Here is a 14,295-nt window from a genome sequence, read left to right on the forward strand (position 1 = left end):
TTTCTACAAGAATAATGGATCACTGACTCTGAGAGCTCCTCTTCCTCACACTCACTCTCCTCCTTTTCTCCGACTAACCTTCCTGCTGGACTCAAAACCATCCAATATTGAGCCAGCGAGCTACAGAAGGACATCCTTTTGGTGCCCACAGCTTGCCAGTGGCATGATAATGAAGTCCAGCTCAAATGGATCAAGAGAAATGTTGAAACGTTCCTTTACAACTGGGGAATAAATAATTATTTTTACATGGATTGGAAGTAGGTAACATATGAACAATGCTACCAGTAATGCACCATGGGGGTAATTTTCGAGTAGCATGCTCAGGCATTGATGATTCTCTGATGTGTCCAAGATGGAGCCTTAAGCTAAAATGGTGGATTAGCCCATATTTAGCACCAGTTGCCATTTTGGTAAAGGAGTTGAAGCCAGTGCTGGGAATGGCCGCCCGGAGGCTTATTAAGGGGCTGATGGTTACTGAAAAGGCCTGCTACTGTTCATGAAGAAAACTGCACAGCGTCTTGGTGGCTTGTGATTGTCCTAATGCTCTCTCCTTACAGACAGCTGCTGGAGAGTAAAAATGGCATTAATGTTGATTTCAAATGCTTCTTAAACGGATACTCACCATTTCAGATTCATCAGATGCTGGAGCCATGACGAGAATATCTGAAACATATTGAGAGACTTTCTGGGATGCCTTAATTGTCAAGACTTTAACAAGACTTGAGCAACATTTATTCTGGAAATTTACTGAGGACTTCATCTGAAAAGCGGAAGTGCTGTGCCACTGCTTCTTATTTATACCTAATAGAAATCAGTTGGAGGACACTGCTTGGTCATGGGCACCTTGCTAGGAGTCCCTCTTCGGCTGCAGGCGAAATGGGAGAACACGAGACCAGGCAGACCAACATCAGCTGCTATAGCCGAAAGGGGCAGGAACTTGAGATATAATATTCTAGGCCTCCACGCTGGGCGCCATGAATTTTAAACTCACCACTATTCTTAGAATTCCCCCTATACCAAAAAAAGGTCGATATTCTAAATGGTGAACAGGGATTCTCACTCCCTGACTCCGATGCAGGCTTCGGTGGGTGCTATTTAGGTTAAACTATATTTTCAAGTTATCCCCCAGTATAACCCATACCTTCACCAAAGAATTTTACCTACTTACCCCTTAGTAGCATCGATGTCCTGGGTCCTGCGTTGTTAAGGAAGTAAAGTAGGCTAATAACCACTTTTTCAGGTTAAGTTAAGTTATTTTATTATTATATTTTTTCTTTTAAAAGCTGCAAACACTTTCTTTACAGAAAGGAAAAAAGATCTTGCTTCGGGATCCTTCCTGTTGGTTGAAGGGACCTTCAGGCCCTGGCCTTGACAATCGATCTTCTTAAAATCTGGTCTTCTTGAGTTGTATTCGCTGGTGAACTCGGTTGCTGTGTCCTATCCTTCCCATGCACCGAGCTGTGAGAGCTGGCTCTGCTGGCTGTCCCCTTTCTTCAGGTTTATATTCTCTTTCGAAGAGTCACCAAGTTTTAACGACTTTATTGTAAATGAGCTTGTTTCATTTTGATTGTCAAAAAGTATCCTTAATGCAAACATCCAAATACAACCAACTATTCACTTTGCGCATAACGTCACCTCTCAGATCTGATTACAAAACGCCCCGGTTTCAATAGGTGTTACCTCCACTTCCTGCTTTTGAATCGCTTAATTTTCCAATTGTCCCCAGCTCATAACTTTGCTTTGATTTTGACTTCAAATTGTGTCTCCCGTAGGCAGGTCGTCTCCAATTTTCTTTTAATTGACTTGATGTCCATAGAATTTTACACTTTAGAATTTACACCAATTCGACTGAGCATCTTCCATCCTTTCCAGCTGTTTACTAAGAGTTTATTTCAATTAAGGTGTGAGACTTTGCTTTTAGCTGTATGCTAAAATTTAACTGAAAGACCTGCCTGTTTTAAACATTCTTCAATTGAAACTCTCATTCATGCCTTTCCAGATACTTCCTGAGATAGTTACATTCCATGAAGGTGTGAGCCATTATTTTAGCTTACCACATGAAACCTGTGTGTTTGATAATCTGCATTTTATAATCCTGCTCTTTGCAGCTGCTATTAACCTTTTGTGGGATCTTTCCCTGTACCCTCTCAGACCAGATATTGCCAGACTTCCATGTTTCAAATGACACATTTTTCTGTATTTTCAAGAACAGTGGATACAGAGCATCAGTCTTCTCCACCATAACATCCAAGAATCACTGTGGCACTGCCTCCGGGTCCTTGTTTCATTGCTGTGGAATTGAATTTCCTGGGCACCGGCTCCTAATCACTTCTGAGGATGGCCATTGATGGTAACCTGTCCCCAAGTGGGACCATGACATCTCTCTATTTGTCCACCTGCATCACTGATACTTCCAATCCTGTATCCAGCACCATGGATCTCTGTCTGTCCTGCTATTCATTTTGCCAGATTTCCATTGCAGCAATCTTTTTACCAGGAGAGAAACTATATCATATTCAAGATGCACTTAGCAAAGCAGGATAAGAGGGTACTCGGTTTTATCTGCATTGTAAGCTTCCCCAATGTTCACGGTACCATAGACAGCACCCATGTTGCTTTGTGTGCTCACCATCCAGCCTTACATTTTTCTCCATGGATTTTCACTCTGTAAACCTCTGATTGTTTTGCGACCACTGGCAATGCATCAGGTCGGAGCCCAGTCTCCCGGCAGCACTCACAATTCATTAATTGGGCATCAATCCGCTGTGTCACCTTTATTCCAACCAGACAGTCAGGTCACAAGCTGGCTGCTGGGTTACAAGGGTATCCCCTCCAGAGGTGGCTCATGACTCCTGTCAGGGGCCTGCACAGCTGCAGAGCTGGTGAATCAGAGCCAGAACAATTCCAGAAACATCACTTAGCAACCAAGGATATGCATAGTCAATGCTTTGGCTGCTCAGACCATACAGGAGGAACTCTGCAATACACACCTGACTGTGTTTTAGGTTTATGCCCATGTGTATCCATACTGTTGCCTCTGCTATTTCTTTTATTCGTACTTCTACCGTTTCTTGTCCTGCTCCTCCTCTACTTCTTGCTTTCCAGTTGGTAGCAAAGGCTTGTCCTGCAGTAAAGCAAAGTAATGCAGCATACAACACATGGACATAAAAGTAAAACACAGTCAGGTGTGTACTGCAGAACAAGGAACAAGAACAAAGAAAATTACAGCACAGGAACAGGCCCTTCAGCCCTCCCAACCTGCGCCGATCCAGATCCTTTATCTAAACCTGTTGCCTATTTTCCAAGGTCTACTTCCCTCTGTTCCCCACCCGTTCATATATCTGTCCAGATACATCTTAAATGATGCTATCGTTCCCGCCTCTACCACCTCCGCTGGCAAAGCGTTCCAGGCACCCACCACCCTCTGCGTAAAAAACTTTCCATGCACATCTCCCTTAAACTTTCCCCCTCTCACCTTGAAATCGTGACCCCTTGTAATTGACACACCCAATCTTGAAAAAAGCTTGTTGCTATCCACCCTGTCCATACCTCTCATAATTTTGTAGACCTCAATCAGGTCCCCCCTCAACCTCCGTCTTTCCAACGAAAACAATCCTAAGCTCCTCAACCTTTCTTCATAGCTAGCACCCTCCATACCAGGCAGCATCCTGGTGAACCTCCTCTGCACCCTCTCTAAAGCATCCACATCCTTCTGGTAATGTAGCGACCAGAACTGCACGCAGTATTCCAAATGTGGCCTAACCAAAGTCCTATACAACTGTAACATGACCTGCCGACTCTCGTACTCAATACCCCGTCCGATGAAGGCAAGCATGCTGTATGCCTTCTTGACCACTCTATCAACCTGCATTGCCACCTTCGGGGTACAATGGACCTGAACTCCCAGATCTCTCTGTACATCAATTTTCCCCAGGACTCTTCCATTGACCATATAGTCCGCTCTTGAATTAGATCTTCCAAAATGCATCACCTCGCATTTGCCTGGATTGAACTCCATATGCCATTTCTTTGCCCTACTCTCCAATCTATCTATATTTTGCTGTATTCTCTGACAGTCCTCCTCGCTATCTGCAACTCCACCAATCTTAGTATCATCTGCAAACTTGCTAATCAGACCACCTATACCTTCCTCCAGATCATTTATGTCTATCACAAACAACAGTGGTCCGAGCACGGATCCCTGTGGAACCCCACTAGTCACCCGTCTCCATTTTGGGACACTCCCTTCCACCACTACTCTCTGTCTCCTGTTGCCCAGCCAGTTCGTTATCCATCTAGCTAGTACACCCTGAACCCCATACGAATTCCTCCTGTATAGTCCAAGCAGCCAAAGCAGTGATATGGTGCAAAATAAAACACTATTGAGTATGGTCAGGGCTTATGGAGTTGGTACAAATTGAATGAATAGCAGTGACCTTTTCTGTTACCATTTCCGTTTGTGTTTTCAGTTAGGTCAGGCACTGTTAAAGTTTCTCCATCTGCTGTTTTATAACTCTACCCCTTCTATTCTGGCTATATTAAGGCCTTTTGAACTGCCATTTCTTAAGGTGTCCTGGTAATCTCTAAATCCCAGCATTTTAATTATCTTAGCTGCACAACTTTAATCTTCTCAAAACTAAAGCATTACCTCATGAATCAGGAACAAAACATTTGCAGCATTACCAAAATGTAATACCCCATGCATACGTTTTAAAATTTGTTTGCTAATTAATTGCCCATCTTCAAATTTGTTAATGTTTTCTTGTAATTTATTGCCGTCCTCCACAGTACTGACTATCCCTCCCATTTTGGTGTCATCTACAAACTTAGAAATGTTGTTTTTGCTTCAAAAGTCTAAATCATTATAAATTGTGAACATCAATCGTCCCAACACGGAGTCTGGTGTTACCCACCAGCTGCAAGTTCCCCTCCAAACCACACATCATCCTGACTTGGAACCATATTATTGTTCCTTCGATATTATTGGGTCAAAATCCTGCAACTCCCTTCCTAACAGCACTGTGGGTGTAACTACATTACATGGACTGCAATAGTCCAGGAAGGAAGCTCACCATCATTTTCTCAAAGACAACTAAGGATGGGCAACACATACTGGTCTAGCCAGCGATGCCCACATCCTGTGAACCATCAAAAAAACATTCCAACTTCTGCCACTCTGAATAGCTACCACTATGCTTTCCGTTTTTCAGCCAGCTAGCTATTCATTCAATTTGTACCAACTCCATAAGCCCTGACCATACTCAATAGTGTTTTATTTTGCGCCATATCAAAGGCCTTTGGAAGTCTGGATACATTGCATGCATTGCATTGCCCTTGTCTATCGTTGACCATGTTTAACCTGATAATATTAGTCCAGGGCCTTTCCAAAGCAGGATGTTTGTCTTAATGGGAGATTGAATTCCCCGATGGCTGTTTTTTTCATTGCATTACTGGAAAGAGTATCATTAATAGAATGAAGCAGAGGGCTGCCCCTAAATTTCCTGACATCTCCCTAGAGGTACTGGTGAAAACGGTGAAGACAGGGAGGCAAATTCCCTCTCTCGATATGCTCCTTGATAATTTGATTTAATGGTTTCCCTTGTTACCCTCTTAATTGACTTTACGCTCCACTTAAAACGTCCGACCTCCACAAAATAAACGGCCGGAGAAATGCCGGGTCCGTGGCCACGCTTGCGCACGGCGGCGATCAGCAGCGGTTGTGGCGTACAACATAGCGCCGGCCACGCGCGGACCCGACCTGCCAGATAATGCCCTCCTGGACACCCCCTTGTCACCCTCTGGCCACCCCCCACCAGTCCCCCCAGCCCTCGCGGAAGCCACCCCGGCCAGCAGCACAGCTCCAGCCCGACTGTGGTGGCGCTGGACACAATCCGCAGCCAAAACGGCGGGAACACACCTCCCCCGCGCCATCGTGAACTTGGTCTATCGGGGGCAGAGCATCCTGAGGCCGTCCCAATGGTGTGGATGCGCTGTGATGATGCTGTTTCAGAGGGGACGGAGCATGGGAAACCTACGTCAAACAGGCACTGCCCCCGATTTCATTGTAAAAAGGGATTCTCCAGCCAATTGCAGATTACAAAATCGGCGTTGGGAAATGGAGAATCTTGCCCATGATTTTCAACTTCCAAACTGACTCAAAATTGTGCAATTTGAACTGAGACAGAAAAAAATGCTTAGAAATGCAAGGACACCTTCCAAGGCGATGATGAAAAACAACAAATCACTGTCAGGGGAGTGTGAAGAGAGAGATATTTCTGATAATCGAGATATCCATCGATACTCGTAATTGTCTAAGGAAGAGGCATGGAAAATGTAGAATAGATCGCTTCTCGGCCTTTTGGCTAAGATCAAGTGTAGTATCTGCTCAGCCCTTTGGCTACGATTTGGATTCAATTTGAATTTGAATTGGTTTTTGGTGCAGGCAAGGAGCTAGATTAGGGGTTTGCCCCTGTTCGCACTCCGAACCCTGGCTTTGTAACTCAGAAAAGTAATTTAAAAAGATGTAAAACAATGGTTGCCACAGACAGACACATCCAAAGCCTCTTGGAAATACACAATGGGCAAAGTTTTTCAATGCAAGACTGTCCAGCCACTACAGAGAGAGTGTTGGAGACACTGCAGGTGGTGTCAAGAATGTCTTCAACAGGGAAACAAGCTGAAGGCTCTTCTCTCTCCCTCTCTCTCTCTTTTGGAATGAGTGGTGCCCGGTTCCAGAAGCCAATTCTACCAGAAACCAGCAGATAATCGAGATCTCTGAGTAATTGCAGCATCTTCTAGATGTGACTGCATCCAAGAAACCAGCTAACCCAAATCAACCGCTGTGTTTAAAATCTACGCCTCAAGGATAATCAAAGGACACGTAACTATATATTCTTTTTCTTTTATTGTACTCTAGCTCCCCTTATTTCTGATACGTGTGTGTGTGTGTGTATATGTATGTGTGTGTATGTGTGTACGTGTGTGTGGATGTATGTGTGTGTGTAACTGGATGTATGTGTGTGTATATGTGTGGATGTATGTGTGTGTGTGTATATGTGTGTGTGTGTGTGTGTATATGTATGTATGTGGGCATCACAGTAGCACAGTTGCTGCACAGCTCCAGGGTCCCAAGTTCAATTCCCGACTTGCGTCACTGTCTGTGTGGAGTCTGCACATTCTCCCCGTGTCTGCGTGGGTTTTCTCCAGGTGCTCCTGTTTCCTCCCAAGGTCAAAGATGTGCAGGTTAGGTGGATTGACCATGCTAACTTGCCCTTAGTGTCCAAAAAGGTTAGGTTGGTGATATGTTAGGCAGGTTGGTTCGATGTGGACTGCACTCGATGCAGGGAAGTTAGAAACAGACGTCTAACACTTGAGAAGATCCAACACTGTTTTATTCAACTATAGAACTGCTATACATATTCAGCTGTGGGTCTACACTATACTGATCTGACTGGTGACCTTGTAGTAGCCTGACCAGACTTACTAGCTACCGCATGGTGTTTGCTCTTGCTAGCTCGTGGACTCTGACTGTCTCAGTAGCTGGGTCCCGAGAGAAAGGGAAACCTAGTGCCCTCTGGCTTTATAGTGGTAGTGCCCTGTCTGGTGATTGGCTGTACTGTGTTGTATGTTTACTGATCATCCTATGTGTCAATCACTGCCTGTCTGCATCTCATTATATATAAATGAGTGGATATTATGACATCTCCCCTTTTCTTTTAGTTAAATAAATACTGAGGTATCTATACGTATATATATGTATGTGCCTGACTGTACAAACGGTGCTTGAACAAACGTATATACATAGGAAGGTGTCGATAGTGCAGATACATGGCAAACAAAGCAATATTTACAAAGGTTAAATCGATGAATTCAGTCACAAAATTTACAAAAGTTCCGTCCACAGATTCAGTCTTTGTGGTGGGCGACGAATTCTTGTTGATGGCCGCAGAGGTGGATCAGGAGCCGCCTGCACATGGATAGGTGGGATTGCTGCCATCGCGGTGGTTGCATGGGCCGGCAGGATCACTGGCAGATCGGTGGCCTCGTGGCAGGGTACGTCCGGAGGAAGTATGATGGCCGGCGGAGCACTGCGGTCAGCTGGTGGGTGTGAACACTTCGCAATGCCCGTCTGTTGTGCCATAGCAGGGAGCCATCAGCCATGCGGACAAGGAAATACCTTGGGGCAACTTGTTTGACAACAACAGCTGTGGCTGACCAGCCGCCCTCAGGCAACTGGATGCGAACATGATCGGCTGGAGCCAGGTCGGGAAGATCCGTGGCATGAGCATCATATGTGGCCTTCTGTTGGGCCCGGGACTGCTGCATTTTGTGTAAAACTGTGAGGTGGTCAAGGTCTGGAACATGGATAGCTGGAACTGTGGTCCTCAGAGTGCGATTCATGAGCATCTGCGCTGGAGATAACCCAGTGGACAGTGGGGTTGCCCTGTATGCCAGCATTGCCAGGTTGAAGTCAGAGTCTGAGTCTGCAGCTTTGCAGAGCAACCGCTTGACAATATGGACCCCTTTCTCGTCCTTCCCGTTTGATTACGGGTACTGGGCACTGGAGGTACCGTGACGGAAGTTGTAGGACTGTGCAAAATCAGACCATTCCTGGCTGTCGAAGCATGGACCGTTGTCGCTCATTACCGTGAGCGGTATCCCATGCCTGGTGATGTTTCTTTGCAGGCTTTGATGACCGCCTTTTACGTGAGATCGGGCAGTTTCACCACTTCTGGGTAACTGGAGAAGTAGTCGACCAGGAGTGCATAGTCACACCTCTTGGCGTGGAAAAGGTCTACACCTACTTTGGACCACGGAGAGGTCACAATCTCGTGCTGTTGCAGTGTTTCCTTGGGTTGAGCCGGTTGAAACTTCTGACAGGTGGGTGGGGCAGTTGAGGACCGTGTTGGCAATGTCCTGGTTAATGCCCGGCCAATAAACCGCCTCCCGCGCTCTGCATCGGCATTTCTCGACTCCAAGGTGACCCTCATGGAGTTGACCCAGCACCATAGCCTGCATGCTCTGAGGAATAACGATCCTGTCGAGTTTCAGAAGGATTCCCTCCACAACCGTCAGCTCGTCTTTCACGTTAAAAAATTGGGGATATTGTCCCTTTCGCCAGCCATGGGTAAGGTGCTGCATCACATGCTGCAGTAGAGGATCCTTCGCCATTTCCTCACGAATTTGGACCACCCGTTCGTCAGAGGCAGGATGGTTGGTGGCACACAATTGCACTTGCGCTTCTATGTGGCAGATGAAGTCACCTTGTTCACACGGTGTGGTAATGGACCTGGATAGGGCATCTGCAATGATCAGCTCTTTGACTGGCGTGTAGGCAAGTTTGAAGTCATAGCGGCGGAGTCAAAGAAGAATTCGCTGTAACCGAGGTGTCATGTCATTTAAATCCTTCTGGATTATGTGGACTAGGATCCTCCGGTCCGTTTCCACCGTGAATTTCGGCAGGCCGTAAATGTAGTCATGAAACTTGACTATTCCTGTTAGGAGACCCAGACACTCCTTTTTGATCTGGGCATACCGTTGCTCAGTGGGCGTCATGGCCCTTGAGGCATATGCCACTGGAGCCCAGGATGAGGAGTCATCTCGCTGGAGGAGCACCGCCCCAATGCCGTCCTGGCTTGCATCAGTTGATATCTTGGTTTCCTTGGTTGGGTCGACGAATGCTAGAACTGGGGCTGTGGTGAGCTTTGCCTTCAGCCCACGCCATTCTGCTTCATGTGTGGGGAGCTGATGTACCATCAATTGGACTCAAGTCGTGAAGAAGTTCCATATATCAGGCTTTAATCAACTAGTTGTGTGCCCGGCAGTCGAATAACAGAGAAAGGCCTACTGCCGGGTCCTACGGGTTCTTATACCCCGCCTTGTAGGCAGGACTCTGTGCTGTACTGTACTGTGCTGTACTGTTCTATAAATTCTATAGACTCCTTGCCTCTCGGCCAATGGGTGAGCAGTCACATGACTAGCCTCAACCAATCAGCAGAGAGGCACATGACCGACCTGAACCAATGAGCAGTGAGTGCTCTGCACCAATGGCAGATAGGTACCGTAAACTTCCTAGTCATACCACCACATTCACCCCTTGTGGAGAAAGAAGCCCAGGGGGGGGCAGGAGTAAGAAGGGGGGGGGGGGCTGTTGGACTGGTGGTATGACTAGAGAGAACGAGGTGTACCGAGGTAAATGGTGGCTGCCCACTGGCTCGCGACGTCTGTGCAGATACAATGAACGGCAATGAACAGTACACAAATAGAAAAAAACGAAAGAAATGTGCAACTTGTACATTGGAACTCTGAATGACACGAGGAGTCCGATAAAAGTCCAGTGGAACATCAGATAGACGCGATCAGTTTGTCGGGCACCCTCGATGTTCTGCTGGACCGTCGCAGCGGTGCCGGTGAATTCGGGCCAGTGGCCGTCCTTGACTCTGGGAGCAGCGGTCGTGTCCGTACCCCTGGTCGGTGCTAGCGAAGCTCTGGCCGGGGGAGGGGATTCCTGTGCGCTGGGTTGCGGGGTCGCCGGGGGGGGGGGGGGGTGGGACTGGGCAGAGGGTGTTGATGTGGGGGGTTGGGGCCGCACGCCAGCGGGTGCCTGGTCTCGAAGGGAGACCGTGTCCTGCCGACCGTCGGGATACTCCACGTACGCATACCGCGGGTTAGCGTGGAGTAACTGGACTCATTCCACCAACGGGTCGGACTTGTGCACCCGCACGTGCTTCCGGAGCAGATGGGCCCGGGGGCGGCCAGCCAGGTCGGGAGTGCGGACGACTTCCTAGGGAAAACAAGAAGACATTCATGAGGCGTTTGGTTTGTGGCAGTGCAGAGGAGAGACCGAATTGCATGGAGGGCGTCGGGGAGGACTTCTTGCAAGTGGGAGATGGGGAGATCTCTGGACCGTAGGGCCAGTAGGACGGTCTTCCAGACTGTGCCATTCTCCTGCTCGACCTGCCCGTTACCCCGAGGGTTATAACTGGTCGTCCTGCTTGAGGCGATGCCCCTGCTGAGCAGGAATTGACGCAGTTCGTCGCTCATAAAGGAGGACCCCCGGTCGCTGTGGATGTACGCGGGGTAACCGAACAGGGAGAAAATGGAGAGGAGGGCCTTGATGACGGTTGTCGTGGTCATGTCGGGGCAGGGGATGGCGAAAGGGAAGTGTGAGTACTCGTCAAACACTTAAGCAGTAGGTGTTGTGGCTGTTGGAGGGGAGGGGACCCTTGAAGTCCATACTAAGATGTTCAAAAGGGCGGGACGCCTTTACCAGATGCGCTTGCTCGGGGCGGTAGAAGTGCGGTTTGCACTCTGCGCAAATGTGGCAATCCCTGGTCACGGTCATGACCTCGTCAATGGAGTACGGCAGGTTGCGGGTCTTGATAAAGTGATAGAAGCGGGCTACCCCTGGATGGCTGAGGTCCGCGTGGAGGGTGCGGAGGCGGTCAATCTGCGCGCTGGTGCAGGTACCGCGGGACAGGGCATCAGGAGGGTCGTTGAGCTTCCCAGGACGATACAAGATATCGTAGTTGTACGTGGACAACTCGATCCGCCATCGCAAGATCTTATCATTCTTGATCTTGCCCCTCTGTGCATTGTCAAACATGAAGGCCACTGACCGCTGGTCTGTGAGGAGGGTGAACCTACTGCCGGCCAGATAGTGCCTTCAATGTCGCACAGCTTCAACTATGGCCTGTGCCTCCTTTTCCACCGAGGAATGGTGGAGTTCGGAAGCATGGAAGGTCCGGGAGAAGAAGGCCACGGGTTTGCCCGCTTGGTTGAGGGTGGCCGCCAGAGCTACATCGGACACGTCGCTCTCGACCTGGAATGGGAGGGACTCGTCGATAGCACGCATTGTGACCTTTGCGATATCCGCTTTGATGCGGCTAAAGGCCTGGCGGGCCTCCATCGACAGGGGGAACGTGGTGGATTGGATGAGGGGGCGGGCTTTGTCGGCGTAGTTCGGGACCCACTGGGCGTAATAAGAAAAGAAGTCCAGACAGCGTTTAAGGGATTTGAGGGAGTTGGGGAGAGGGAGTTCCATCAGGGGGCGCATGCATTTGGGATCGGGGCCTATCACTCCGTTACGCACTACGTAGCCGAGGATGGCTAGACGGTCGGTGTGAAACACGCACTTATCCTTATTATATGTGAGGTTAAGGAGTTTTGCGGTACGGAGGAATTTTTGGAGGTTGATATACATAGACATAGAATTTACAGTGCAGAAGAAAGCCATTCGGCCCATCGAGTCTGCACCGGCTCTTTGAAAGAGCATCCTACCCAAGGTCAACACCTCCACCCTATCCCCATAACCCAGTAACCCCACCCAACACTAAGGGCAACTTTGGACACTAAGGGCAATTTAGCATGGCCAATCCACCTAACCTGCACATCTTTGGACTGTGGGAGGAAACCGGAGTACCCGGAGGAAACCCACACACACACGGGGAGGATGTGCAGACTCCGCACAGACAGTGACCCAAGCCGGAATCGAACCTGGTACCCTGGAGTTGTGAAGCGATTGTGCTATCCACAATGCTACCGTGATGTCATGGTCCTGCTAGTCGTGGCCGCAGATGGTGACGTTATCAAGACACGGGAAGGTCGCCTGTAAACCGTATTGGTCAACCATTCGGTCCATCTCCCGTTGGAAGACCGAGACCCCATTTGTGACACCGAATGGAACCCTTAGAAAGTGATAGAGGCGCCCATCTGCCTCGAACGCGGTGTACTTGCGGTCACCCGCGCGGATGGGAAACTGGTGATAGGCGGACTTAAGGTCCACCGTGGAGAAGACTTTGTACTTTGCGATCCTGTTAACCAGGTCGGAAATACGAGGGAGAGGGTACGCGTCCAGCTGCGTAAACCTGTTGATGGTCTGACTGTAGTCAATGACCATTCTATTTTTCTCCCCAGTCCGAACTACCAGCACTTGGGCTCGCCAGGGACTGTTGCTGGCTTCAATGACTCCTTCCTTTAGTAGCCTCTGGACCTCGGACCCGATGAAGGTCCGGTCCTGGATACTGTATCGTCTGCTCCTAGTGGCGACGGGTTTGCAATCCGGGGTGAGGTTCGCAAACAAGGAAGGGGGGTCCACTTTGGGACCCCACTGAGGGACGCAAGGCTGCAGACAGTAAGGGGTGGAACAGGGCCGCCGAATTTAAAGGTCAAGCTCTGCAGGTTGCACTGGAAATCCAGTCCTAAGAGTGCCGGTGCGCAGAGGTGGGGGAGGACGAGGAGTTTGTAATTTTTAAAAACCCTCCCCTGGACCGTGAGGTCCGCTACGCAGCACCCGGTGATGTGGACGAAGTGCGAACATGAGGCTAGAGCTATCTTATGCTTGACCGGGTGAACGGGGAGCGCGCAACGTCTTACCGTATCGGGGTGGACAAAACTCTCTGTGCTCCCGGAGTCTAGTAGGCAGCTTGTTTCGTGTCCATTGAGAAGGATCTGTGTCGTCGCCGTGGAGAGCTTCCGTGGTCGCAACTGGTCGAGAGTCACTGCAGCGAGTCGTGGCAGGAGGTCTGGGTCGCCTTTGCTTGCGGAGTAGTCGCAGGTGGGTCCTTCTGTATTGGTCCGAAATGGCAGTGCCCGTTGGCCGCACGTGGAGTCGGGGCCCCAAGATGGCGGCGCCCAGGACCCACACGTGGAGACAGGGCCCCAAGATGGCGGAGCGCGTGGCCCGCACGTGGGGTCGGGGCCCCAAGGTGGCGGCGCCCGGGACCCACACGTGGCGTCCGGGACCCAAAATGGCGGCGCCCGTGGGTCACTCGTGGTGGCTAGAGGCAGGGGCAAAGAGGTCCGTGTGTCGCTCGTGGTGGCCGGGAGTGGGGGCAGAGAGGCCTGTGTTCCGCGTGGGGCCCTGGAGGAGCGTGGGGGGGGGGGGGGGGGGGGCGATCCGCAGTTGCTGCGCGGAACAGCAGCGACAGACTTTGATTGGCAGGCCACTGAATAGTGACCTTTCTTACCGCAGCTCTTACATACTGCGGAGCGGGCCGGACAGCGCGGGCGGGGGTGCTTGGCCAGGCCACTGAAGTAACAGCGGGGCCCCGTGAGCTTATCGGGGCGTCCCGCAGCGCAGGCCTGGGGGGGTCGGAGTCAGCGGGGGACAGGGGGGTTGTGTGCCACGTTACCCAAGGGGTTGCCGCGCGGCCGGGGGCATTTCGGTCGGCAACCTCCAGAGAGGATGCGAGGGTCCAGGCCTCAGCCAGGCTTAAAGTAGCTTTTTCTAATAACCGCTGGTGTATTGAAGAAGGTTGCATGCCTGCAACGAAGGCATCCCGAATTAACAGTTCC

General features: G+C 49.8%; 1 pseudogene; it reads left to right on the forward strand.

Annotated features, from left to right (window-relative positions):
- The first annotated feature begins 6,342 nt into the window (after nt 1–6,342).
- On the forward strand, nt 6,343–6,517 carry LOC119977914 (annotated as a pseudogene).
- Nucleotides 6,518–14,295: the final 7,778 nt, after the last annotated feature.

The sequence above is a fragment of the Scyliorhinus canicula genome, chromosome 14, assembly GCF_902713615.1.
Source record: "Scyliorhinus canicula chromosome 14, sScyCan1.1, whole genome shotgun sequence".
NCBI lineage: Eukaryota > Metazoa > Chordata > Chondrichthyes > Carcharhiniformes > Scyliorhinidae > Scyliorhinus > Scyliorhinus canicula.